The sequence below is a fragment of the Mustelus asterias genome, chromosome 23, assembly GCF_964213995.1.
Source record: "Mustelus asterias chromosome 23, sMusAst1.hap1.1, whole genome shotgun sequence".
NCBI lineage: Eukaryota > Metazoa > Chordata > Chondrichthyes > Carcharhiniformes > Triakidae > Mustelus > Mustelus asterias.
In genome coordinates this window covers 23,673,143-23,700,477 of record NC_135823.1, presented here as the reverse complement: position 1 = coordinate 23,700,477, position 27,335 = coordinate 23,673,143, and the positions used below count along the sequence as shown (strand labels likewise).

General features: G+C 44.4%; 1 long non-coding RNA gene across 2 annotated transcripts; it reads left to right on the top strand.

Moving 5' to 3' along the window:
- Window positions 1-204: 204 nt before the first annotated feature.
- LOC144510574 (uncharacterized) lies at window positions 205-18,681 on the top strand. 2 transcript variants are annotated; one of them, XR_013500648.1, is made up of 5 exons: window positions 205-299; window positions 627-683; window positions 14,473-14,626; window positions 15,968-16,073; window positions 17,781-18,681. It is a non-coding gene; the product is annotated as an uncharacterized LOC144510574 (long non-coding RNA). The 2 variants fall into 2 exon arrangements; XR_013500649.1 differs by lacking the exon at window positions 17,781-18,681 and adding an exon at window positions 17,018-17,148.
- The last annotated feature ends 8,654 nt before the right edge of the window (window positions 18,682-27,335 follow it).

Below are 27,335 nucleotides of genomic sequence, written 5' to 3'. Positions count from 1 at the left end.
TACTTTGCCTGGTGGCGGGTTCGTCCCAGGTTTCTCTCTCTCTCTCTCCAAGGCAGTTTCAAGTTGCTCAAGTTCCCTAACACAGGGAAAGGGACTAAAATAGTAATGAGCTCACCCCCACCCCCCCCCCTCCCTCCCCCAGCCAGCCAGCGCCAGGGGAACAACCGTCTGAATATCTGTGAGAGGCTCATCTGAATATCTCCCAGGCACAATCGCGCCTCGAATGAAAGAAAAGCAACTTCTGGAGGACGCATCAACGTTGTGTTTGTCTCAAATTGGCGACAGGATCGTGAAAGGCAGTGAGAGAGGGAGAGTTTGCACAGAGAGGGAGGGGGAGGGGGGATAATTAATGCGGATTGACTGATGGAAACAGAAGATTTTGAATGATCAATGAAGCAAGAATGACTGACAGCTTCCTTCTAACTCATACCCCCCTCTCCCCTCGCTTCTAAAAGTTGATATATTTTTAAAATGTAGCAAATTAATGTATTGCATGGTATCAGTTCGCGATTAAATGCAACGCCTGCTCTCTGGATTGTGTGTGTGTGTATCAAGGAATCTAAGAGCAATTGGTTACGTTTAGCACGCTGTGATTTTTTTCACTCTTTTCCCCATTTTGTTCACAGTGTGTGTTACTCATTGTTTTAAACATTTGGATGGAACAGTGGCTGTAATGTGATTAGGTATGTATAACATTCAATCGTCTGCTTTAAGAACGCGGAATTTAAAAATGCTATCGTGCTATCGGAGTGCGCCTTAAATCGACAATAAAAGGGAGGCAGGGTGGAGGGGATGTTAATGTTTTAAAATCTAACTGCGTCATCGGTGCCGATGACAGAATTGTAGCCCTGTGATTTCATCTTTTAATACACGGAGCGAGGAAATCAGTCGATCAGTTGGGAGCTATGTCTGAGGAATAAAGGACAACATTTAAGCGGCAAGGTTAGCCAGCTATATTTATTGTGATTTCCATGCATGGGGGGGAGTTGCCCTTGAGTTTGAAGGCTTTATTTTAAGGTATATATTTGCAACATGCCACGGGGTAAACAGCCTCGGTGACAAGCCTTCGCTGGCGTTGCAGGTTCGCTAGCAGATTGGCTGCGACCCTGGCAGACATGAACAACACGTGGCAAGGTGCTGGAGTTAGAGAAATGTGCGGCCAAATTGCACCCCCTCCCCTTCCCCCACCCCCTCCAGTTTACACAATACATTCCATTTCTCCACGTACACCACACCGCAGAGAGCTTTCGCTTTTACAGAGAGGTTTTAATGAAAACAGCCCCCCCCCCCCCCCCAACAAAAACCCCGCCTTGCTGGCAAATTCGGTAAAGATTTGGGATCGCATCAAATTGAGATAGGGAGGAAAATGCTGGGGAGTCTGTGACTCCCTCCAGCCCGACTCCAAAGGCAGACTGTTCTGAGGATTAGCGTCGCTGCCTCAGTGTGCGGAGGGAAATTCTCCAGGGCTGCAACGTGTCTTCAGAGCACTTACACTGGGAACGGCGCAGATAAACCGCCCCTGCTCACATTATATGGGATTGAAGCGTTCGCAGTTGATAGAGTGAAAATGGTCTCTCTCTCTGTCTCCCTCCCTTCCCCCTCCCCCTATCGCTGACAACCTCTCAAAAGCTGCATTCAGAGAGCAGAAAGAGAGGGAGCTGAGGAAATTGTGATGTCAAATAGCTTTCTATGCTCCCACGGGCCTCAAGCGGATATTTCTGATCGCGTTTTAATTCGGGACACTGATTCTTTCTATATGAAATGCTGAACTTTCCACTTTTCTCCGGGTTGGGGGAGGGACGTACTGGTACATTCTGCATCGCCGACTCATTCTTTTGAATCAAGTGTGCAATTGCCTTTCGTTAACAGTTGGATAACATCATTGTGAGCTGTGTACAGCAAAATGTGTACTGCAAACCACAAGAAAGGGTGCTAAAGGGTTTCCCTTTTTGCTTTGAGTTTTGTTATCATTTCATTTGGTAGGTGTTCAGAGCTAGTTAAATAGTATCACAGCAGTGTCGTTACTGACAGCCCGGGTAGAAGATCATTAATTTAATTGATTGATTTTTGAATGTATGGGGAACGCGACGTGGTTGCAGATGTAAAGAGTGCTGCCGCCTCAAACCGGAGATTAAATGTTTGAAGTAGAAAACATCTATACATTTGACAAATTGAGGTGCAATTTAAAATTAAATATGTAGGGCTTCCCCCCCTCTTTATATAAAAAAGTGGCTTTCAAACTTGACTCGAGTCCTTGGCGCCAGTCAGAGCAAATACAAATCAGAGGATGAAATAATGTGGGCTTGAAAATTTAATATTAAGGTGATATAGTCATGTCACTTGGAAAAACCTTGTGTAAACAAAGCCAACGACTCTCAGGATATTGCCAGAGAGCAGTGGAACTCAAATCCAATATATTGCTCTAATGGAATGGTTGCATGATGTAACTGGAGTCGGTGATGCCTGCTAGGGTGCATTGGAGAAGACATTTGTTGGGGAGTCAGTCGGTGCGTTGCATAACAGAAGTCCATTTCATTGATGGAGCTATATTTCCAAAAGATTGGGGCTTTTTTGGCAGTGGACACAGCCTGATGGGTGGGAAGCTGACATTATTTTCTCTTTCAAGATATTTGGTTTTATTTTTTTAAATGCCTTGAAACAAAAACCTCCCTCTCCTCTCATCTGGAATTTGCCGTGCTGGCTTCGAAGAATTAGATTCAAAACACAAACTGTACTTGGTTTTTCGGGAGGAAGGCGTCATTCGGGCTACACAAGAAATTGCACTCCGTGGGATTGAAATTCACCAGATGTGACACAAAATTGCACTCCCCTTGAATCAATTGAATAGAGTATCTTTCACCAGACATTAAACACACCCTCATTTAGTTTGGCACTTTAGTGGTAGTCTCTAAAGCAACATTTATGTCGCTGGGGAACCGGCAGAGTTTTGGATTCTGAGGATACAACATTGCTCGCAATGTGGGTTATATTAAAACGCTTTCTTTTTTATAAAAAAAAAGAAAATCCGAAAATGGATGTGGTGAAACTTTGAAAGATTAAAGAATATTTCAAAGAGCGCCACGTCCTTGGTGTTCTGCTTAAGGTCTCCCCGTGCCAATCAACACAGCGTTTGAAAATGTCTCTAATGCTACATGGCCGAGGTTACTCGGAGAGGAATTCTACTGAAGGGCTCGGCATTAGACACACATGCAACGACATGTACCCCCCTCCCCCCCACCGCACACACATACACATATACCCCACTGGATTCACAACCTCAGCCTAGCCCTTCCTCACTTTCAATAAGAGCATTGGCCCCGCCACTAAATAGCGATCACGTTTTTGTGACAAAAATCGCCGGAAAAGCCCCGTTCAGTGTTGTTAAAAAAATCTCGCGTTCGGGGGGGGGAATGCAAAATCTATGTGAACTTTGTACCGAGAGATGTTGCAATTGTGTATTTGTGTGTGTGTGTGAGGGGTGGTTTATCTGTGGACATATATTCAGTAACCTTGGCATGCAGTTGATAAGAACTACTTTGCATCGTTTGGTATTTGCTAAAGTCAATGTAATATTTTGTGTGTGTGTGTGTGTCTGCCCGCTCATTGATATCGATCAGTTAATTTTCCCGGATATTTGCATTGCAAACACAAAGTTTCAGATCAGAGGGACTGTGGCAATAAATCTCACCGGACTGACCACAGTGAATTATGTCAGGGCGTTGCTGTTTCTTTTCTAACCCATCTATTTGTCACCGTCTAGCTCCTATACAATCGATCTGAATTAAAACACTGACCGCGTTATTGCATCCTTCAGCATATTAGACCCCCCAAAAAAGTATTATAAATAGAATGTGCGTGTTTGGTTGCGAAGATAAATCTTAACACTCCGCAATTGAATGTGGCTGCACATTAATCAGCCAACTGCTTGCTCTGGATTACTGGCGATGTGAACATGCGCCGGCTCACAACGGCCCTGTCCGCTTTACACTTTGGACAAACTTGCGGTCGATGTTGCTAAGTCGTGCCTCGCAATTTATGAGCAACTTGCATCAGCGCGGAGCCAAACCGCCTATCTCCAGGTCACACTGTAACCGGAGAGAACTGGCTGGGGGGATCTGGAGATAAGGGTGCTATTGTGCGTGCCCTTTACAATTCAACCCGGGGGATGGGGGGGAGGCTGACACAACGAGGCGTGTTTTGCAGCCTTAATAAAACCAAGCAGCGCTCAGAGATAATGAAATAATCCAGCGGTCAACAAATCAGTCTGTGACACAATTCTTTCTGTATCTTGTTTAGACGAGTTTTTTTCCCCCCTGTAACCTCGATTACCGCTGAGGGAAGGAGAGAAAACCTGTTTCACAAACCTTCCTCAAGGCTCCCGCTTTGGAGGCGGAGGCCCCAGTCCAGAGAGGGAACACTTACATGTATATTTCTATATACAGTAAAATGCACACTAGATTATCCCGCCACGTAATATTCCACAGCGGCTCCTTAAAGCTGACCCATAAATGAGTGAGAGTTTCTTGTGGACCCGGGCGCGTTCTGTTTGTTTTAGTGACAAGTTTGTAAGGGACAAAATTACACTGATCCCTGAGAAGGTACAAGGATTCCTCTGTCAAACTGTCTTCCCTGTGGTATCACGCCGTGAATGGGCCCTTGAATCTCGGTGACACGTTGAAGTCATGCTCTGAAGTTAGAAATACACATTAAGAAAGAATCACTGTGCACCGTATTCCAACACGCTGCCTTTGTGGAGAGGTGATTGCTGACTACCCTGTGCTCGCCTTCACTCCAAATGGCCCGAACTACACTAAGCGCTTCATCAGCCTTTTCTGGGACGGGACAAGACTTTGCAATGCAATTTCATTTTCCAGGTTTGGACTAGAAGGTTTGCCAAAAAGGACTTGAGGATTGTGAACTGCATTTGGAATAAGGGGAAATACTAAGTCAGGGGACATTGCTACAATTACATGCTGCGATCTTATAAAAGACAGGTATCCCTCTGACATTCAATGAAGGGGTTAGCCCAGCATCATTCTACAATCAAAAAGCAACACAGTTCTGGGAGAGGAGAGCGTTGATGTGGAGATGCCGGCGTTGGACTGGGGTGAACACAGTAAGAGTTTTAACCTGGTGTTGTTAAAACTCTTACAGAGGAGAGTGTCCCGGGGCCTTGCAGCAGTACTCGAAAACCAAATCAGTCATTTAAAAAAAGTGGTCTCTCGGCTGCTAATCAATCAACTTTTTGTGCTGACTACATTAGTGAAGTCACATAAACAGTAAGCCAAACAAAATGCATGTCGGAGCGTCACTGTTGTGAATGTCACAGACTAGTACTGTGTGATTACTTAGCGAATTCTGCAGTAAAAGATGTGCCTCACTGATGGCTACATATGGGCTACTTTGTGCAGCCAGTTGTTTTGGCACCGAAGACAAAACAGACAATTATTTGCATAATTGCGTCTTAAATCTGGATTTCCCAAACCTTTCTGCAATAACAATAATAGAGGTTGGGTGTGTTTGTCGGGGGGGGGGGGGGGGCGGTGGATAAAGTTTAGCGGGGATTTTGAGAGCAGGCTTTTGGAGATGGAGTTTGCAGACACTGGCCAGCAGCTCTAATCAATAGGTAAATGTCATTCAACATGTGCCCCTGCCAGTCATATCCACTGCGTTAAAGTTAGCATGCCAGCTAAATCGCTCCACCACAGCTTACTTGAAGAGCCGGCAGAAATGTCGTCTGATTTGAAAAAAGCCCCCCCCCCCTCTCGTTTCACTAACATTTTCCAGAGCGCTCGCTCAGTCATCTCTACAAATGCCACACTGAGTTCACGCAAAAGTTCCTTAAACACCTCTGCACAAATTCTGCCGCCACTTCCAAATACAATACACCTTTCCCAAGATTGATAGTAAATTGGACTCTTTCCCATTTAGCTCCACATTTCCCAGGATTGCTGGTGTGTTCTATTTAACTCCACTTTTCCCAAGGTTGCTATTGAATTGGGTGGACTGTGTGACCCACTTAAGTCCATACATTGCAAAAAGTCCCTGCTGTAAAAAAAAAGCGATCAGTTTCTTTAGGAACCGTTTTCCTCTCCTGCAACTTTTCAATCCATTTCTTCACAGTGATCCTCAGAGAAACACAAAGGAACCGGGAACATTTCAGAATACACACTCCTTTCCTAATACTTCAGACCAGATCAAAATCACAAGTTAGGAGTTACCCCAGGATCCGGCAGAGCCTCCCCAGTTTGTCCAGAGAGAGGTGGGGTTTAGTTCCTCACTAACTCATTAACACATCCTCTCACCTCTTGACAGGAGATGTGGACTAAAAAGGCCGAAACGCTAAAATACCAGTAAAGAACCGGGCACCAAGACTGGGCTCAATGGCAGGCGCCTGTGTATAATGGACCCTGAACAACACTCATGGAGTCCAGATCCTGCCAGTGGATTCTTTGAGTGTCTCATCATCGTGGTCTATCGATAACAGAACTCAGTTGGATTGAGGTGCTATCTCCAGCCATTCTATTTTATAACCATCAGGATAAACACCTTAAACGCGCCCCGAAACATTTACTAATAACGGTTAGCGGCCTGAAATAGCCACATTAGATGGTTGTAAGTTACCAGTGCCGGGATCTTTATACATTGCTGTAGCCTCCACATCTCTCCAACACGTTTACTCCCTTCGGTTGTGTTCTCTGTGTCAGGTTAGCGACGGAGCAGCTGTCGGATAGTGAGGACACCCCCTTCCCTTCGGGAGCATAAATCAGTGTGTACTCCCAACAGCATCCCATCCACAACGGGAAAGGAGTGATTCACAAACAATAAAAATCAAATGAGGTGGTCCGGGGGGAAGGGGTGGGGGGGGGGGGGTCGGTGGGGCGGGGAGGCAGGAATCTCACGTTGAACACAAGCGCCCGCGGCCTTGATCAAGGTGAGGAAGGGACTTGGCTAAGAGTGCATTTTGCTTCGCTCCATCATTGGAAAGACCAGGCGGCCTCTGAACTCTGAGAGCAAATAATCTCTCTTCCAGCCACTGGCTCCCCCATAAAAGAGCTGCTCGTTAATTGACAGAGAATGCTGGACAACACTGCCTGCCCCCAGTGCAAATCCTGACTTGAGTTACAGGGCTTGTTAGAACATGCTAGCGAGAGGCTGATTACCCACTGTAAGCATTGGATGTTCACAGGCGATGTCTCCCTTCAGAGGTAAAGAGGTTCACTCGGTATACTTGTTCCTTTAAAAGTCCCCAGCCTTTCACATCCAACTGGAACAAACAGCAAATTTGTCCCCTGGGGGTTCCATATGTCTCTGATCATTTCATTCTGAATTAGCATTTATGTTTGTGTAACAAAAAAAAATCGTCGACAGTAAATTTGTTACATTTCTGTGGGAGCCACCGGTTGATTCGGTAGATTGAGAAGCTAAGGCGAAAGTGACACAGAAGGGCGGGTAGGGGGTTGGGGAACGGGAGCAATAGATTTCAGTTCTTTCTGCATAGTTACAACATCTAGGGGTATCCCCCCCAGGTGTACAGACACCTTGCTGGACATTTATAGACTCGGATATATCAAGAAGAGAATGGTCTCACTCTCTGAGACAATAGCAGAAGAGACTATCTAAGGCAATAGCTGTACCTGAATTGAACAATATTCATCCTCAGCAAGTGTGCGGCTCCCGATAGAGCATCTTTTTAAACCTCGTCTTAAAATAATGAGAACTAAACAATGGATTTCGGAATAAATGTTAGTTTCGTGTCATCAAAATAAAACTTCAGAACAATATTGTGACCCAAGGCACTGATACACAACTGATAAATGATGTAGAGGTTTCCAAATGGTTCGGGCTGGTAAAGTTGCAAGGTGACAAGGAAAAAAGCAAACGCATTTTCTCCCTGTATTTATTATTTTCTCCACGCTGTCTCTGTCTGCAAGCATATGATTTATTACCGGGGATAAAAGGAACTTTACGTGCTGTTTACTAATGACTGCCCCATATCAGCTGCTCTCTGGGAATGAATCATGTGGGAGAAGTAAAGACTGAGTGAGGAGAGAATGAAAGAGAGATAGAGAGAGATAGCACGCAGTATCAAGCCGCTCTGGGGAATAAAGCGTGTGGGGGGATTAAAATAAGCAAGGGAGACAGAGAGTAATTGAACGGCGTGTTAAACGTCAAATAAGGCGGTGGGCGGTGGGGGGGGGGGGGGGGATAACGGGAGAAAGGGGAATGTTCCGAGACAAAGATCAGTGCACATTCAAACATTCTACACACAAGCAACTGGAGCAAGGGAGACGTTTTTAGCTACCGTCTTCACTTCTGCTCCGCTTTTCCCGCGATTAAATTAATTTTAACGCTCTACCGACTTGTATAGCCTCAAATCATCTCCCCCAAACGTCTCTGCCTTGTTTTTACATAACTGCTAAATATCGCCACTTTCCACGATAACAAATTCAGCATTGACCATCTCTCTGCAGTTATAAAGCAAAATGAAGGCGAGCCTGTGTAGTATTTGGTAAACACTACACAGAGACCCATCCATGTCTTGTGTGCCTACCCCTCCTCCATTACTGCATTCTAACATTTAGCATGTCATTCAGTGATGTGTACAGTATATAGACTGCAGTGTGTGATTCCTAATGTGTAGATTACAAAATAACCTGGCAGACAAACGTGGCCAGTCTTTACGACACGGTGGCATTTACACACTCAAACTTTACAGTACTGCACGCCTGACTTGTCGCCTGCAGCGCCAGTACAGTGTTACCTACATTAGTCCGGTTACCTAGTGATCCATTTAATTGTACTTAATATCCACACATATACTGAAGGCCAACATGGCGCTGCCATCTATGACCCGAGGTGATCCTCGGTCTTTTGATGTCACGGAAATCGATCTATATTTAAATTAATCCCATAAAAGGAAAATTGAATGTGTGGAGAATTCAAGTCACCAGGCAAGTATGTGGAACGCGTGTATCTTTTTCTTGTGGGTTTGATTAATTAACTCTTCTTTTGATACTTCTTTTTAAAATGGTTGCATAGTTTCCCCCCCCCCCCCCCCCCCATTTAAAGGAAAATATAATTCCAGTAAATATAGACTCATGACTTGTGTTACGGAGCGTGTATAATGACCATCTGAAGTGACTTCCAGCTGAACAAATATTCAAGGAGAGGAGAAAAATACACATTCAGCAATCAGTGAATTCCTTCTCTTTCTGGGAGTGGGGCTGTTGATGTTTATATATTATAGTGAAAAGTAAAAGCATGATAATGCTGCTTTAGTGTCTTCACACATTGCTTACTTTCACCGTACTTTATTTTTTATTCCAGCCATGAGATCCCCTCAGCAGTAAAGTTAGTCAGCTTGCAGCTTCGACTGTAATATCTTGCATTGTGGACATTTTACATGTTATTTTAAGTCAATAACTAATGCATTTAGACAGCAAAAAACAATCACAGCCAGTCAAAGGGAGGAAGGCGAAAGAAAAAATAAATAATTTCGGTTAAAGAGGCTGGGATACAATTAGTCTGCACACTGATTTTAACCCGTGGTTGGCATAAAGTCGAGATGCAGCCCCAGTAATCTAAGTATCGAATTGACAGTTACAGTGTAAATAACAGAAATTGGGGCTGTTAATGCTTATATGATTCATCTAATCTGATTTTGACCGAAAGGTTCTAACGTAAATCGGCTTATTATTTAAGCATAGTACTTTCATCTGAATAACTTAATGCAAAAATGTGCAAATATAATTAGGGATTAGTCGTGACCTGAAACCTGGTGACTTCAGATTCCAGGGCAGTGTATTTAATACCATGTCACAGAGAATGCTAAGGGCTTTATTTTGTTTTTTTATATATCAGGACTGGAGTATTGTAAAACTCTCCTTGATAGAAAGTGAAAATACGGGAGTAAAGGAGACGATCTCGACACTGGCGCTGGAATTAAAGGCTTTCAATAAAAGTTGAGACCTGGGACCTTATTAAGAGCCACCTTTGATGTAGTAGGATTGAAAGAAATTTGGTGATCGAGCATGGGGGAGGGGAGGGGAGGTTGATCAGGATCTGACTATAAGGTATGCAAATGCGAATACTGATTATACAGCAAGAAGATACTGATAACGATGATATAGTAACAATGTACTCATAGTTCCATTGTTATGCAAAAGCTGACTGGAGTTGGGAAACAATATAAGGGCTTCACAAAGCTGAATACAATGTTTCTGCCCAGTGCTTTAATCATAACAACTGCCAGGAAGGGGAAAAAAGCGCGTTTTGAATAATTTAATGATATGAAGTCGTCAGGCAGATAGAAAATTGATTTTTGAGGGCGTTTAGGGACTTGGTAAATATCTAGATCGTCTACCTTTGCCTTAGCTTGCGCGCCAAGAACATTTCTTTTAGACTGTCCCAGAGCGCAAGTCAAACCTAGTGACCCATATTACAGAAGTACAAAGGCAAAGGACGGCAGTGGTAGCTTTTCCATTTGAAATTCCTGGGGGAATATTTGACAAGAGTTGAAGGAGAATTGTGAGTGATCAAGAAATAACTGGACGCCTGTACGGTGTCTGTTTTCAGTGAGCTGTGGAGGCGGGGGGGGGGGGGGGGGGGGGGGGGGAAGAGAAGGCAAGGCGAGTCAAATCGCTTAATATGAATTTCTAGCAAGTTTCCTCAACTTGTCTGTTACATGTTTTAAATTAATAATGCTATCTGCCAGAATTCCTGACCGATTTTGAACAGTTAGGACACGAATGACTAAAGCATACTGTATGTTAATACTAATCTTCGTGCATCAGGATTTCCATTCATTACAATCATCTTTGATAGGTTGGGGGCGAACTCTAAACAGGCAGACTGTTTCAAATTACCCCAACCAAACCCTTTCACTTTCTGCTATTTTAATATGATTCCTACGCGTTCTAATTACCGAGGGTTCGGACATTAAGATTAGCTGGTTTAAATTTGTGAAATTGGTTCGAAACTAGAAATATGACACACACACACATACATATAAACAGAGATTGTGTGGCCGTTCCAAGCATTGTCTTGATACCATGCCAACTGCCGCCTGTGTAGAAGTTTGCAAGTTCGAAACACTTTGGCAATCTTATTTATTCATTTTTCTGAGTTTAAAAATCACTTCAGTATCTGTATTGTCATTAACTGCTTCTCACAACCCGTCTGGAAGATCTACACAGAAAATAATTGGACTAGGGGGGTCAGACACCGCTGGATACTGACATTCTTTTGGGGTGTGGCAGAGGGGGGAGGGTAGTCACTGGAGTTTGGTTTAGCATGCATCGTGTCCCGAGCAAGTGAGCGGTGTGTGGGAGGGGGTTGGGGGGCTCTGCCTTTCAATGGAGAGCTGAAAGCTGGGCTTTGCTCGTGTGGTCTGCCTTCTGACAAAGTACTGTCCCTTTTCTAAAAGAAAAGGAGGGTGCATTTGAGAATAAACTTCCACAAAGCCGCACACATGACCTTTGAGAAGACGCAATGCTGCCGACTCTGCTGTGGCGTGTGTGAAATCTTTATTACAGAGCAGGCAATCAGGGTCAGCATGGACCTGCAGATACATACCTCATGTATGTCGTCCCACCCCCCTCCTCCCTTTCCAAACGATCTGTTTTTGAACATTGTGCCCAGATGAAGGAAGGTGCGGCGGGGCCTGGTCATTTCCACTGCAGGCTTGGCTTGCAAGGCTCCGTCAGGCTTCACTGACTTCTGGCTCAGCCCCAGCTCAGCGTAAAGGCAAACGGGGGGTGGGTGGGGGGAATAACTATCTGAAACAGGCAAACCAAATCTCACGTCTAACAAAGCGATCTGCGCCAAGTTATTTTCTCTTTAAAAAGGATGTTTGTTGTATTTGAAATAGACTGTGACCGTTTGCACAGCGCGTGTATGTTTCACGCGAGCAAGTCCTTGCACCAAACAGTATTTAACACTAACCAACTTTTTTTTTTGTTGAAACCCTTTTTCATTTCCCTCTTAGCCTACCGTGCCCCGGGAAGTCTGAACTTTGTTGTAAAAGCCAAACCCATTTTTTTTTCTTACTGAACTAATCTCAGAGCCGACTGCTAACTTGGAATTCAGCGACAGTAACAGCCAGTGTTTGCTGCACTCCCTCTCTTCAGGATTAAGCGGCTCCCCCCTCCCCCTCCTCACCCCTGACATAGCAAACAATCACCCTCTCTCTCTCTCTCATACACACACAGTACTTACTGGGATACAAGCGGGTTACATTCCAGGCTTATTAAAGATATGGAACAGAGAGTGAAGTGTAAACTGCGAAAACTGCCCATTAAATAGACCAACTGCTGAGGATTTGGGGTTTTTTTTTGGCCTGTCTGCATTTTTCCTATCAAATTCTCGGCAGCGGAGCAGTGATATCTGCGTAGGAATGGAGTTCAGAGCAGACGGTGAGATGGTGTGCCCGGGGGGGGGGGGGGGGGTGCGGCGGCCTAAATCTCTCTCCCTCCCTCCCCCCCCCCCTCTCTTCCTGGGCCTTCTGCTCTCGCTCCCGGGCGAGTCTGCGGCGCCGTCACATCAATGCAATCGCCACCCCGCGGTCACATGTCCCCCTGGGGTGGGAGGGATCGGCAAATCCACTCACACACAAAAAAAACATTGCCCCTTTCCTTCAAGGAACAACTTCTCTCATAATCCGAGGCCAAACTGATTTGCAATGTGACTTTTAGTCCAATTTAGTTTGATCTTGAATGCGAAAAGGATTTCTTTCGAATGGTAGAGTCAGGTCCTCACTTTTAACTCAACATAGGAACACATTTAAACTAAATACTGCCTGCCTTTTACTAAGGCTTACTATTGACAAACAACTGGTGTTGCTGAATTACTGGTTGGGTGAGGATTTGTAAATGACTAGAGTTTTTGTTTAAAGAATCACTTTGTAAAATGTGTCTGATTGGGTTAAAATGGCTCAATTCGATCACCTTGAGTGTTTCTTAAGCGAACAGTGGCCCAAATCTATCTTTTTTTTTGCCCGGGAAATGCTGACCTTTGTAGCAAACTGCCTTCAAGCAGTATTCCCCCTCCCCCGACGACCACCTTTGCTTTTATCGAGCAACCTCTGTATAAAAACAAACAGGACTGGGTGACGGCAATCTGTCAGGGGCTGGTAACTGGGATCTTTTATTGTCTTCTCCAGAAGTTAGTAAATGAAATGAATCGCAAACACAACTCCCTGTGGCCCTGGCTGGAGGGCCGCTTTGCATTGTAATTCGGAATAATTACAATCATTCCTCTTTTATCAAGCTGTTTCGAATCACTGGCGGACGGGCTTGTTGCTAAATCAACTCACAACAAATCAAGAGTGGGGGAGGGTGGGAGATCCCCGGGTGAAGAGAAGGTTTTCTTTGTCTTTAGATTATTAAAGTTGTCATGTCACCCGCGCGTAATCCAGGGGAACAAGTCGAATTAAAGGTTTTGCGCCCTCCCTCCCCCACACAGGGTTAAATAGCCGGAGTCTGGAGGAATGAGAGTGCCTCTGCCCCTCTCTGAGTCTCTCACACAATTTCACTTCAGTTCAACTCCTTTTTGTTGCAATGATCTCCGCACCTTTTGCAGTTTATTACTGCTTAGCAAGGATATAGGATTGACTCCAAACTGGCCATCTCATGACATTGCAATGTTTTTCTACCCCCCCCCCCCCCCCGGCTCTCTAAACGCCAGATGAATCCCGAGGATAACTAATTCCACCCCAACCCCCCGTTCAGAAAGAACTGAGCGCCAAACTGCCGAATCTCTCCATTGTGAAATGGTCGGCAGAAATAAGTGTCTCAGAGCTACCCAGGTACCTCGCCATTCCTGATTCAGGGGCTCTCCGTGCCCCCCTCCCTCAGTCCCGCCGCCAGGGACACAAACCAGAATGAGTTTTTAAATGTAAAAATAACATTTTTGGTTGCACAACATTTATTTTTGAAGCGGGAACCGCAGCATCCAATCTGCTGGCGAATGGAGCGACGCGAGGAATAGAACAAAGCAATAAAATGAAGCAGTGGGAGCGGTTTCAGTGTGTGTACCCGCTTTAAGAGTGGGAGGTGATTGACTGGGACACTGGGTGTTGTGTGAATGTCTGAAAGCTGTTCCTCCCGGCTCAAAGCCCTCCCTCCGGAAAGCAGGGATCAGAAAGGGTCGAGGACATCAGATGCACCGTCATATATTTCTTTTTTTTTCATTAACCGATTCGACGATTTATAGATTTCCCGGATTCCCACTTTACAAAAAAAGAGAAAGGCAAAATCTCATTTATCGTAACGAGGATATTTTTTGTTTCATTAGCGGTGGAGGTGGGGGAGGGAGTAGGGGGGGAGAGAGAAATGGGGGGTTGTGTCTATTGTCTCCAGCCATGGAGCCCTGGTCGTGGTCAGATTAAATATGACCTTTCCTTTCAATAGCTGGGCTTCTAAGTACTGTATAAGCAAATTCCTTCAATGTTACTAGCTTGTTGTTTTTCAGCTTGAGCGAATCGGTGCAATGGAGAATTTGCTCAGACGTTTCTCAAGGGCATCCTGGAGATTTATTTTGCAATCTCAACATCAACAGGAGCAAGACAGATCAAGCTAATCTCCTCCCAACCCTCTCGCACCCTGTTATTTATTTGCTAAAGAGGGTAAGTGGCCTTTCTTCAGGATTGGAAATGCAATGTGGGGGCGGGGGGGGGGGAGAATTATTTTGTGTTTTTTTAAAGGGGGGGGCGGGGAAAGAAATTCAACAACTTTAATACCTTCTGAGCGCACATTCCCGTGTAACCCGCCATCAAATCGATCGACCTGTCTGTACTCAAAATACATATGGGATTGGGGGTTTTTTTTAGGTTTTATCTGGTCTTGCTCTGCCTTCCACTTTCTGCGTTCAGACACATTGATAGATCACAGTGGATTACCCTGAGCCGAGACGGTGCTATTACAAGACGGACGGGGGCCCTAGGCTGCTTTTAGAAACCCCCCATAACCAGGACAGTGTGTGTGTGTGTGGAAAGCCTGAATCTCCCCCCCCCCCCCCCCCGCCTCTCCACATCACCCATCACAACAATGCATAGTGCTGCGGATTTACCGGGGGCTGAAGTTGCCCACAGCTATATATATATATATATCTGAAAGCTGATTGACACTGACGTCTGGGGAATTAAGGAATAGAGTTGCGTTTGGCGTTTTGTTAATCAGTTCGATGGAGCGCACAGACAGATGAGATGAGAGAGAGGCTGGGCCATGGCTCATTGTCCTCCGGGGAGCCGGCGAGGGGAGGCGGGGTGGCGGGGATTGAGGAGTCGGCCTAAAGCACTCTGCACACAGACACATAAAACAGGAGTCACATTAACCACCAGTAACTGGGAATTCAGCACTGGCTGAAAAACAAGTCCACATTAGGATCCATGCACAGTTTCATCTTACAAAAATAAGGCGCCCAATGATGTAATTTCACAATAAGAAAACACAGGGAATGATCTAAAAAAAAAACTTAAATAAAGATCGGTTTGAGTAAATAAGCTGTAAAGAAATGTTCTACCCGAAACCTTTCGACATTTCTAATAAATATCACAGCTTCAGCCACCGAGGACACTGAGTTCATTTAGAAAATGTGGGACTGGAAATATAAATGTATCTGTTGTGCGGATTGTGTTTTTATTGCCAACTCTTGTCATGCGGCATGGCGTGACCCGAATTAAATTACATCTAATTTATATCCTTATATATCTATATCGTTATTATTCTGTAATTATACAGAGTTAATAGAATAATGGTCACGAAATGTAGACATTTACGTTTGAATGCGGTTGCTGTCTCCAAACTTGTGTGACTCGGAGGAGAGGATTTAAACATATCTTCTTTCTGTTATTTGTAGCTTTGTCGACGAGGGTGCCAAATGACTCTTCGGCCTGAAGAATTTCACATCGGCCAAAATAAAATTCTGAACTTTTCTCTTTTTTTCCCCTAATTCCCTAAAACAAAAGCCTCGAACTAAAAGGCAGCGAGGAGCTGGGTGTCTGAGCGCGCTAATGGGTCTCCCCGGAGCTCCCACTTGTCAAACACAACACATGGGGCTCGGTTTGTTAAAAGGTAGGCGCTCTGAAAGAACATTTAAAAAATGAAAATGTGTGTGTTGGTTTGTGTGTGTGTTGGGGGGAGGGGGGGAATTAAATAAATAAATCGAAAATAAAGATACAAAGAGTCAACCAGTATTGAAAGGAGCTCTAGATCTATATTTTTAGATAGAAAAAAGTCTAATTCCGAGATGACTGAGTTTTAACGTTGAGCGACACATACAATATAGATTCTAATCCTTTTAGAAATATATAAAGGAACGATCCCGTACCAACCGGCATCAAACAATAAAGAAAACCATTGATAAAAAGAAAGTGGGTGCCGGAGATGGGGTTGACGCCTTGCGCTCAGGCTGTAGATATTACCCGGGTCTAAAACTAGAAGCAATAATGATCGAGCATTTTTTAGCGCTTACAACAGGAAATCAGACGGAGAGTGGACCGACAAATGCCTCTCCAAGGTCGTTTCGTTGTTGGAGAATCAGGGTTGTGTTCGGCCGGCTAGTGTTTGATAATGGCAGTAACCTCCTCATTTAAAGAGAGTGAGTTTTTCCCGGATCAATCCCTGACGGTGTACTCCCCGCAGTCACTGTGTACATGACATTCTACCTTTTCTAATCATTGCCCCTTTTCATTGGGCAATTTTACATTGCCCCTTCTCTGCCCAAAAAAGCGCTTCTGGCTATGTCCCACTATCTATGTTCAATATCTTAAACACTCAGTATCTTATTCCGGACGCTCGCTTTCACTCTCGGTTCTCCACTTATTTCCATTCCTTCCTGGAAGGAAACAGCAGCTTTTTGGAAAGGGACCTTGCTACCTTTAAACTCCTTTCAAATCTGGCCTGGTTTTAGTAATCTGAAGAGTAGTCCCTGTTTAAAAGAAGTGTTTTTGACAACAGTAGTCTTCTCTGTCCGCGTCTTCCTGACTCCACTTCTATTTCACTGTCTCTCTCTGAAGACACAAACTCCGGGAAACTGCGAGCATCTCCAGGCGAGCCTGCTGGCGGCACAACCCGGACATTTATCCCTGGCCTCCTCAATCAAACACGCTAAGTCTTGGCCACTCCGCTATTTCTACTGAAAGGAATCCTTGTCGTGATCGCAACATTTGTAAACAGAAAGCTTGTGGTTGGCATCCCTACCCCTCTCCACCCCCTCCCTCCCCCCCCCCCCCCCCCCACACACACACACTCACATCTATATATATATTATATTAAAACTCTCAATCACCCAGCGCACATTATAAGGATTGATAATATAGGAATGGATCTCATTAAGAGCCTGATGGTTTTAATCTATTTGTGAATTTAGAAGGACAGACAGGGAAACACTGACACTGGCAGAAATATGATGTGGTTGTGATATCAATATTTAAAATCGTCAGCTTATTAATGTGTAGATAGCCGCAAATAAATATTAATATGTAAATATATATATAGTGCGGGAGTTGAAATGGAAGTGATGCCAAGCTGTAGCAATACCTATATATAAATATATGGACCACCATACTTTGTGATATACGTTAGGACAAACGTGTGGGTATACATGGGGGAGGGGGGGGGGGGGATGAATATGCAGAATTAAAGATGAAAAAGCGATTAGCATACGACCAAAATTTAGTGTTAAATAGTGAACATACGGTGTGTGTGTGTTGGGGAGAGCGTGAGTCAAGCAGAACGATATTAACAGTAATAACATTGCTGTAGATTTCATCTCCCTAGGTTTTCTCTGCGCGCCTGGACGGGAAGTTCAAGGTAAACTTGGGCCCTTTGTTATTACAGACAGCCCATCAGTTCACACAGTCGGCAAGGAGTTGATGCTGAACTGTTGTGTTCCTTTCGGGGCTCCACGAAAGAGACCTGCGTCCTTAATGAATGCGGAGTCCTGTATAATTAAATAATTGACTGTTCCCCGGAGGAGCTATTCGCCGCATCTGTTCGCTGACTCCACAGGGGATCCTAGACAATACAGGACAGGCAGAGACTGAAGGAGGCTTCCCGGCAGATAGTTAGTTGTTTCATGAGATGCTGTTTGGCCAACCGCCTACTACTGTCTCAAACAAGGGGGAGGGGGGGGGGGAGAGAAAACCGAGAAATATTTAATAAATAAAATACATTTTAAATTGTGTAATAACTCAATGCCGTTCAGCCATTTGTCTTCCAGATGTCGCGAAATATAATCACCTGGATTTTAAAATCATACAATTCCAACATCAGAAAACTGGTAACAAATTCTGCATTTACTGGGGAGCTGGGTCTCAGGCGGCCTGTACAACCCGGGGATCGGTTGACCGATGCTGAATTCCAAGCTGTTTGGGGGTTAGGGATAAAGGGGTGGATGTTTTGTCTGTAAATATAAAAGAGCAGCAAATGTTTAGTTATAACGTTTAGTTATGCGTTGATAGTTTCCTTTACAATAAACTGTGGCGGCACCTTGCACAGTGATAGAAGGTGAGAGCTTTTTGATGAATCCATTCATAAAATCAGAAATGATTGCAATTGCCGTAAAAAGCTTGAAGCAGGGATCAGGGGGTGGGCAGTACAGGGTTGCAGAGTGACTGTGATATAGGAGGACATTGTGGTGTTAGATCTGCGTCCATGTTTCTGTATTGCTTCAAGATTTAAAAAAACAAATAAAGAGTTAATTAACATGTTTTTGTGTTGCATTTATGTCATTTCACTTTCTAAGAAATAAACCTGGCTCTTTAAACTCGCTGTCATTGAGTGCCCTCTAGCCAGTCACTCTGATTTTCCCAGCTCCTGCCCATTGATAGCAGAGTCCGGCAACAACACCTGTTTCACCCGCGTCTGGAAACTCACGGAGACATCCGCGATGTGGAACAGGGTGAAAATCAGGCAGAATTCACCCTGAAAGGCATTCAAACATATTTAAAGTCCCTTGTCTGGGAATTGTTAGGACATCTCCAATCCCTCAGTGGTTCTGTTAGATCGGTTAACTGAGCAATATTTTGAGCGAGGATCACACAGGGGATTGGAAAAAAAAAGACGGGAGTTTTTGGGGATGGTAGGGAAGTGAAAGTGAGATGCCGGGTCTCTCGCAGAGCAGGCGAAATGGTGTGTTTTATTGCCCTTTTCAGGGGTAGTTTAATGACCAAAGTGTGAGTGTTGTGCTTTGTGCCATTGACTTGTCTGCCCGCTTTGAACAGCTAAAATACAATTACATCCCAAAGTACTCCATTCCGCTGGAAAACGCCTGGAGACGTCGGCTAGCGCTGTAGAAATGTCTTTTTAAAACAGTAAGATGAAATTCCCAAGGTTTCTGGAAATAAATGCGTACTTTGAGAGTGAACTGGTCGTTCCTGCCACCTGGTATTTGCTCTGGTTTCCCCTCTCAGCCTAGAGGCAACAAGACAAATAGACAGCAAAAATGGCCATGTGGCCGCAACACTCGGTCACCTTCAATAATCACCTTGCGGACTCAAATGGGGCCTTTCTTTTGTGGAAGCAGGTTTTGCTTTTAAACGGCTGTAGTAGTCCCCTATTCCAACAGAGCCGCAGTCATTGTCTAAAATATGTGTTTCCACTTAAACAGAGACGCGGTTTTCCCCCAGTCAGAAACTGGGATTGTAATAAACCATCCCGGCTGCTTTAAAACCCAGGGTTCGTTAAAAAAAATCATCTAACAACACATTTGCAAAAGAAAAACCGGCCCCAGAAAGAGCGATTTCCACCCGCCCCACCCTCTATGGGAAGTGGGAACCGAGTCTGCCTTCCCAACGTTTACACAGGAGGATCCCACGGACGGGGAGGGCGGGCGGTTGAAACGCCAGTCTGAGGGGCTGGGCGAGCTTGGCAAACTGAAGTGGGTGGGTATCCCGCACCTTTTAACACTCACTGTCCACAGAACAATTGACGGAGTGAATGCGGGAAAGCACTGAATCCCACTCCAGTCAGTCCAAGTTAAAGGAAAAGTTGATGAGAATGGAGATCGTTCTCACTCTGTGACCAGTATAGTAACTAGCTTTGACCGGGGAAAAATAAACAACAGCGACTGCCAGACCTGCTGGGTGTTTCCAACATGTTTATTTCGGAGTCCTGGCATCCACAATATTTTGTTTCTGAACCCCTTTGTTTACAGATTGCTCACACAAACTAAGTGTCGCTTACAAGAGGATGGACTGTTCACTGTTTACTTAGCTTGTCTCGCAGTCACAGAATCACTGGTCACAGAGTGCCTGCTGTGGCTGGGATGTGGGGGGGGAAGTCCAAATTAGGTGTTTTTTTTATTGTTAGTCCATCAGGGACGGGGGTGGGGTGGGTGGGGGCTTGTATAAAAATGCACAGCAGAACGCAAACTCTGCAACGAGGAATAACAATGCAGAAACTGCTTGGGAGTGGAGTTGTTCAGTGAAAATATTCCTCGATTCATTGATTCATTGAACCCTAGCGCTCGGAGTCAGGGAACAGAACGGGGTTCCGAGCATCTGGCATGTTTAATAAATGGAGTTGACTGGATCCAGGCAGATCCACAGAATAAACATCAAAGCAAAATAACAAACATTCCACTCAATAGAAATCTCAAAGCCAATTAGTGAATGAAAGAGCCGCTTTCCTGTTGTCTCACCATTTCTCTCTCTGGAGCGTCGGAGTTTGGAAATACTGGATAAGATACTCACACAGTTCCTCATTTTACAAAACTGCTCCCCGAAATTTAATTTTATGTGTAATAAATGGTCCGAATTTTGATACGATTCAGCAACGAAGGTGTCAATTCCCACCTTGGGGCAAGCTCTGAGGGTTTCTCTGCTATTTTAGGTAAGATATATTCACTGGGGACATCTGGCTAGTAAAGGCCCCAAGCCGCATGATGACCTTGACACAGCTGCAGGGCAGCACCGAGGCTTGAGTGAGGCGGCTGACCCTGGGTTCAAGGTGAGCGGCCGCTCGGCTGGGGTTATTGCAAGGATGCTAGGGCACATTTTAGGAGCCGTGAATGAGGACTTGGAATATTGCCATTCACTCCGCCCTCTCGCCTTTCCTAACTCCAACATGCAGAGAACCTCAGTCTATAATGTCCCGTCCTCTGTGAGTCAGGTAACTAGTACAGGCATAGAGCCGCAGAGGATAAAAGTCTAAATCATTGCATACACTATCGATTGCTGGCTGCTGTGCATTATTATCTCATCCCCAATTGACTTCTGAATGTAAAAAACTACCAGCGCCCATGTACTTTTTTTTTACCTGGACGAGTGCAGTCCCAGCCGATTTGACTTTGAATGAATGGGACTAATCTTAAAAGCGACGCGAGATGGGATGGGGGGAGGGTGGGCGGTAGAATGGATGGTTTGGGTGATCTTGGAGAAGAAGCATTCTCACTGGAGGAGGGATGTGAGAAGTGAAGGTTTCACTGAAGCAACTCTAGAGATCACCTGAGTAAGTGCACACACACACATCAGAGGGGGACGAACAGTTAAAAGATAATGGAGTTCCCGACCTTCTCTCAGCTAAAGTGATTGAAGTTCAAGTTAAATTGCCAGTGTGACACTTTCAGTGTGAACGCAGTTTAAACCTCCCCCCCCTCCCACTCCCACCCCCGCGCCTTTTTAAAAATTTCTCCTGGCAATAACCATCAGCAGAATAAGGTTAATGCTAATCACTGTAGCTGGCGCTCCAACCCAAATGGGTTTTTTAAAACACATCAAATTCACTTTAAAAAGGTTACTCCCCCCCCCCCCCCCCTTCCCTTCACATACACATTTCAATAAATGCTGCATTCTGCTCGGAAACGGGGCCGAGTGGAAATGATTTAATTGCATTTATGCAAATGAGCGAAGCAGTCAATAAAAGGAGAGGGAAAAACGGGTCCATTCAGCAATTTTTATGCAAGGGCAGTAATGTATAAACAAAATGGTTGTGTTGAACAGGCTGGGGGAGGTGACTGAAGGGGTCCCCTGAGGAATGTGAATGTCATAGGAGCTTGCAATATCACTTACGTGAAATTTAATATGAGCAAATACTTCAGCATCCAAATGGGATTTAGTTTATGAAAGCCGAGTCTGTGTACAATACCAGCCAACCCTGTTATGTGCGTGGTTGGTTTGATTGCAGCTCTGTCGTGGCTGGAAAGGAGGTTTGCATGCACTGAGGGTTATTTAGAAGCAGCCAGGCCAAATTAACCCACGGTGCATAGAAAGTCATTTGCAGTTAACAGCAAAAAGAAATCGCGTTTGTAATCACACTATATCAGCAAAATGGATTTTCTATAAAGTTCTCACACTGATTATTAGCAACTTAAATTGGCAAACTACGAAGAGCCACAGGACACAACTCTCAGCCTCCTTTCCAACTCGGATTCAGGAAAATCTTGCACAGGGGCAGAGCTCTCTCATTCGAATAACTTAATCACCAAACTCATATCAAGCGACAGGAACTTTGCAAATCTTTGTTGAAAGGAAAGGGAAGCAATCAACGGAGGAGAAGCAACTGCAACTTGGAGAGTAAAGGATAAAGTTAGAGAGTGAATGGTTGTAACTTTTCAAAGATCCCTGACAAGAGTTTATTTCTTCTAAAATGATTGGCCAATTTCACATTATGGGTACTGGTATCTCATAGTTAATTCCTGACTGTCATTATTGTTTCTCGCCAGCCATTGATTAGGTCCTTTTATTTCTTAAGTCCTTTTGCTCCTTGGGTTGATTCAATTCACCCACCCTTTGCACACTGTCCACGTTCTGGCCATCTCCAACATTGGAATCACCATAAACTACAATTTTTTTTTATATAGTGTCACAAGTAGACTTACATTAACACTGCAATGAAATTACTGTGAAAATCCCCTAGTCGGCACACTCCGGCGCCTGTTCAGGTACACTGAGGGAGAATTTAGTATGGCCAATGTACCAAACCAGCACACCTTTCGGACTGTGGTAGGAAACCGGAGTACCCGGAGGAAACCCACACAGACACGGGGAGAACGTGCAAACGCCACACAGACAGTGACCCAAGCCGGGAATCGAACCCGGGTCCTGGCGCTGTGAGGCAGCAGTGCTAACCATTGTGCCACCATGTCGCACCTGAGAGTGCTGAGAGGAGACAAGAGGCTGAATGACCTGACACTATGCACAACGCCGTTGCCAGAGTTTGAATAGTGTTGCCGGACATTGTTGAGCAAGGGTTTATGTCAGAGTTGACCCAACGACTTGTCATTTACACAAGTAAATGTAACAGGGAGGGATATGTTACAATATGCAGAGGATTCTGGACCATTATGTCAAGTCCCCATCTTAGTCTAAAGCTGTGAGACCACCACTTTGTGGAGGATATATTCCTGCCAACACAGTGAAGAATATAACCAGTAAGTCTACATTCAAAGTTTGCACTCATTGAGTGTCGCTATCGGAAAACAAGTCTATTAGCAATAATAAAAATTCAGTTTAAGTTTGATTGATATGCTTTGACCGCATAAACTGTAAGATAGTAAATAGTTCATGTGACATAAAGAAGAAACTTGTCCTTAAACAGCACTTTTCAGAACATTTCTAATTTCTTTAAATGCAATGAAACATTTTTGAAGTGTAGTGACTGATGTAATGTAGGAAATGTAGCAGGCAATTTGGACACAGCAAGCTCCCACAAATAGCAATCTGACAGATGACCAGATGATCTACTGTTGGTGGAGGGGTGAATGTTGGAAAGGCCGCTAAGCAAACTCTTTGATTCATGCTATGAGGTACTTTGATTTTTTTAAAAAATTCACAAACAGAATGTGGGTATCCCTAATAATCCGGAGAAGGTCTTATTCCTTGAGCTGCTTTTGTCCACCAGCCCGATCAAACTGAATGCCCCTTCAGGGGGTAGTTAAATGTCATGTTGGTGTGGGACTGTTGTCACATTCAGGTTAGACAGGGCCAGGACAATAGTGACTGAAACTACCACAGTGAGATTTTAGTTCCGACGATTATAAACCCAAGCCTGTGGACTATTAATCCAGTAACATAGCCACTATACTACTATCCCCCTGCATACCGCAACCTTCGTTGAGTGAAAGGGCCTTGACTTGACATTTCATGTGAAAGACAGCACTTCTGATATAGAGCAACACTCCTCCATTATTGAACTAGAGTGTCAGCCTAAGTTATGTGGTTACGTCTCTGGAGTGAGGGTTAAATCCATGACCTTCTGATTCTGTGGCAAGAACGCTACCACTGAGCCAAGGCTGACACCTGATAAGATGCATTATTATATAATCAATGAGGAGGAAATAGATTGGAGTTTTGGAATTCCGCGATGTCAAGTCAATTGTCATATAAAATTGCATGGTAATATATCCAGTCATTGGTATCTTTCTGTGATTCAGGTGATGTCATGAAGGTTGAGGGGAAAACGTGAGCAGTTGTTGGAAAACAGATTTGATTACAGACCCAAAATCGATTGATTAATTATTATGCAGCATGGATATTTTTATGTGTGTAACATAAAATACAATGCTCTGCCTGCTCTGCTATTTTCTATCAGGCTCCTTTATATTGAGGCCGTGTGGGATAAATAATCAGAGGATTGCTTGGTATAGGCAGCTGTCATTTTAAAATACATCTTTCAGTGGATAAAGATACCTCTCTCTTCCTCAACAATTATGGGAAAAAGTACTAGATGGCCAGGTTTTAGAAATCCTATACTTTTTCCAGTATTACTCCCATTTTGACCTTCTTTGCTGAAGGTGCAGGGGTGGGTTTTGGGCATCCCACACCACCTGAAACCAGTGCCCATCCTTCATGGGTGAACCTAGACTGTGAGGTTGCAGAATATTTAAGCGTGGGATGTATCAGTGGAGGATGCCTCACCTCTGAGTCAGAAGGTTGGGGGTTCCTGTCGAACCTGAGCATAAAATGGAGGCTGACACTTTGCTGATGCAGACATGATGGCTGAATGGCCTCCTTCTGTGCCATAACAATTCTGTGATTCTGTGACTTCAGCGCAGTAGTACGGGAATGCTGCACTGTTGGAGGTGCTGTCTTTCAGATGAAACATTAAACCAAGGCAGTATTTACCCCCTCAAGTGGACATAAAAGGTCTCCATGAAGAGGAGCATGGGAGTTGTCCCCAGTTTCTTGGCAATATCTGTCCCTCATCCAACACCTGAAAGAGATTATCTGGTCATTATCACTTTGCTGTTTCTGGGACCTTGATGTACATAAAGTGGCTGCCGTGTTTCCTATGTACAACATTTCAAAAGTACTTAATTGGCTGTAAAGTACTTTGTCACGTCCCGAGGGTGTGACGGGTGTTGAATAAATTCAAGTCCTTCTTTTATGAGCCAACTCCGATCTGGTCTCACCCGACATCCAGAGGTAGGCACCTTCTCAAACATTTTCCAAACAGAAATGGGAACTCTGGTTAACTTGTCCTCTTTTTAAGCCTGGGGGAAATGGGAGAGAGATTTGCATACCCTTGTATGTGCAGAAGCTTTCATCATTACTGGACTCTCAAAGCAATTTACAGCTAATGAAGTACTTTTAAAGATGAGTCATGGTTGTAATGTAGGAAATATGATTGCCAACTTGTCCCACTAACAGCAATGTGATATTGATCCAGAAAACCTGTTTTTATGATAAACATTGACCAGAAATATATCGTGGTTTGAAATCTTTTACATCCACCTGGAAGGGCAAACAGGGCGTGGTATGAACTTCACATCTGAAAGACAGCACCTCCAACAGTGCAGCACTCTATCGAACCTCTACAGTGCAGAAGGAGGCCATTTGGCCCATCAGGTCAGCACTGACTCTCCAAAAGAGCATCGCACCCCCCATCCCCATAACCCTGCGCATTTACCATGGCTAATCCACCTAACCTACACATCTTTGGATACTAAGGGGCAATTTATCATAGCCAATCAACCTAACCTGCACATCTTTGGAGTGTGGGAGGAAACCAGAGCACCCAGAGGAAACCCACGCAAACAGGGGGAGAACGTGCAAATGTCTACACAGTCATACAAGAGTGGAATGGAACCCGGGACCCTGGCGCTGTGAGGCAGCAGTGCTAACCACGGTGCCACCGTGCCACCCTCAGTACTGCCCCGGAGTGTCAACCTTCATTTTCGTGCCCAAGAGGGATGGAAGTGTGAATCTGGAATCTTGTGACTCTGAGGCAAGAGTGCTATCAACTGAGTCTTGGCCCATTGTAACGCCCCTATGACCAACCTGGCATAGATAGGCTAACTCAATGTAGCCCAGTCCAGCTCAGGAAGGAGACCTGGCGATAATGGATTTGTATGATAATGCAAAACAGGAGAAAACAAGTGGGTAGTCCACTTTATATCTCCCCCCTTTTTTTAAATCCCTATTGCCTAAAATTACAGATAAAAATCGGGAAGGATGGGAAACGCCAGCTGCCTCACTGTCCATTTCTGCATTGTTACACAAAGTCAAGATGGGATGTGCTAATCTGATAATTTCCGAGATTTTGTTTGACTAAGGCTAACTAGCAGATGGCAGCCTTGCGGTATGACATTCACAGAAGGGTATTAAAGGTGTTTGTGACATATTTACTGCAGCTTTACACAGAAATAATCTACAGTTGATTAGAAGGAAATTCCATGCCTGTGTTTTATTACGAGCAGGTTTGTGTGCACTAATGGGGAAATGGCACTGCAGTCCATCGGTTAATTTCCAGTTTCCTGGCCTTGAAGGAAAAGCAGTCAGCAGGAATCATGACCAGAACACATTCTTTAAAAATTACGCTCTTTAAAAATTACAGCCTCGGAATTGTCCACATAATAATAAAATATATTACTGGTAATCTTTGCATCTCTGTTCCCTAAACCCACAACATTAACACGAAAGAAAAAAAACATTGGATCTGAATCATATTATGCGGGGGAAGTGGTAATCTCCCCCATTCCCTCCTTTTGAAGCTTCAACAGTTTGTGGCAGAGGCCTTTAAAGCAAGACCAGGGGGTCCCACTTTTTCCTAACAACGCAGTCATTTAAGGAGAAAAAAATACATCCTGTGGATATTTAAATACAACAGGACCTCTTTAAAAACAATATCAATTTAGGTAAATTGGTTGCAGAGAAATTCAGCCAGAAATATTTCGCCTACAAGAAACAAAAGGCAGTAAACAGGTACAAATATGAAAAAAAGAATGATTGCGGAATGACACTTGGGCTAGTTCATAATAGAACAGTAACAGATGTGTTACAGAGCTAGATCCTGTTACCGACGCTCTTAAAGTTCAATAAATATCAAGATGGTAACACAATTAATTATATTTGAAAGGCAATGAATTCCATACATTCTACGCTGTACACAGAT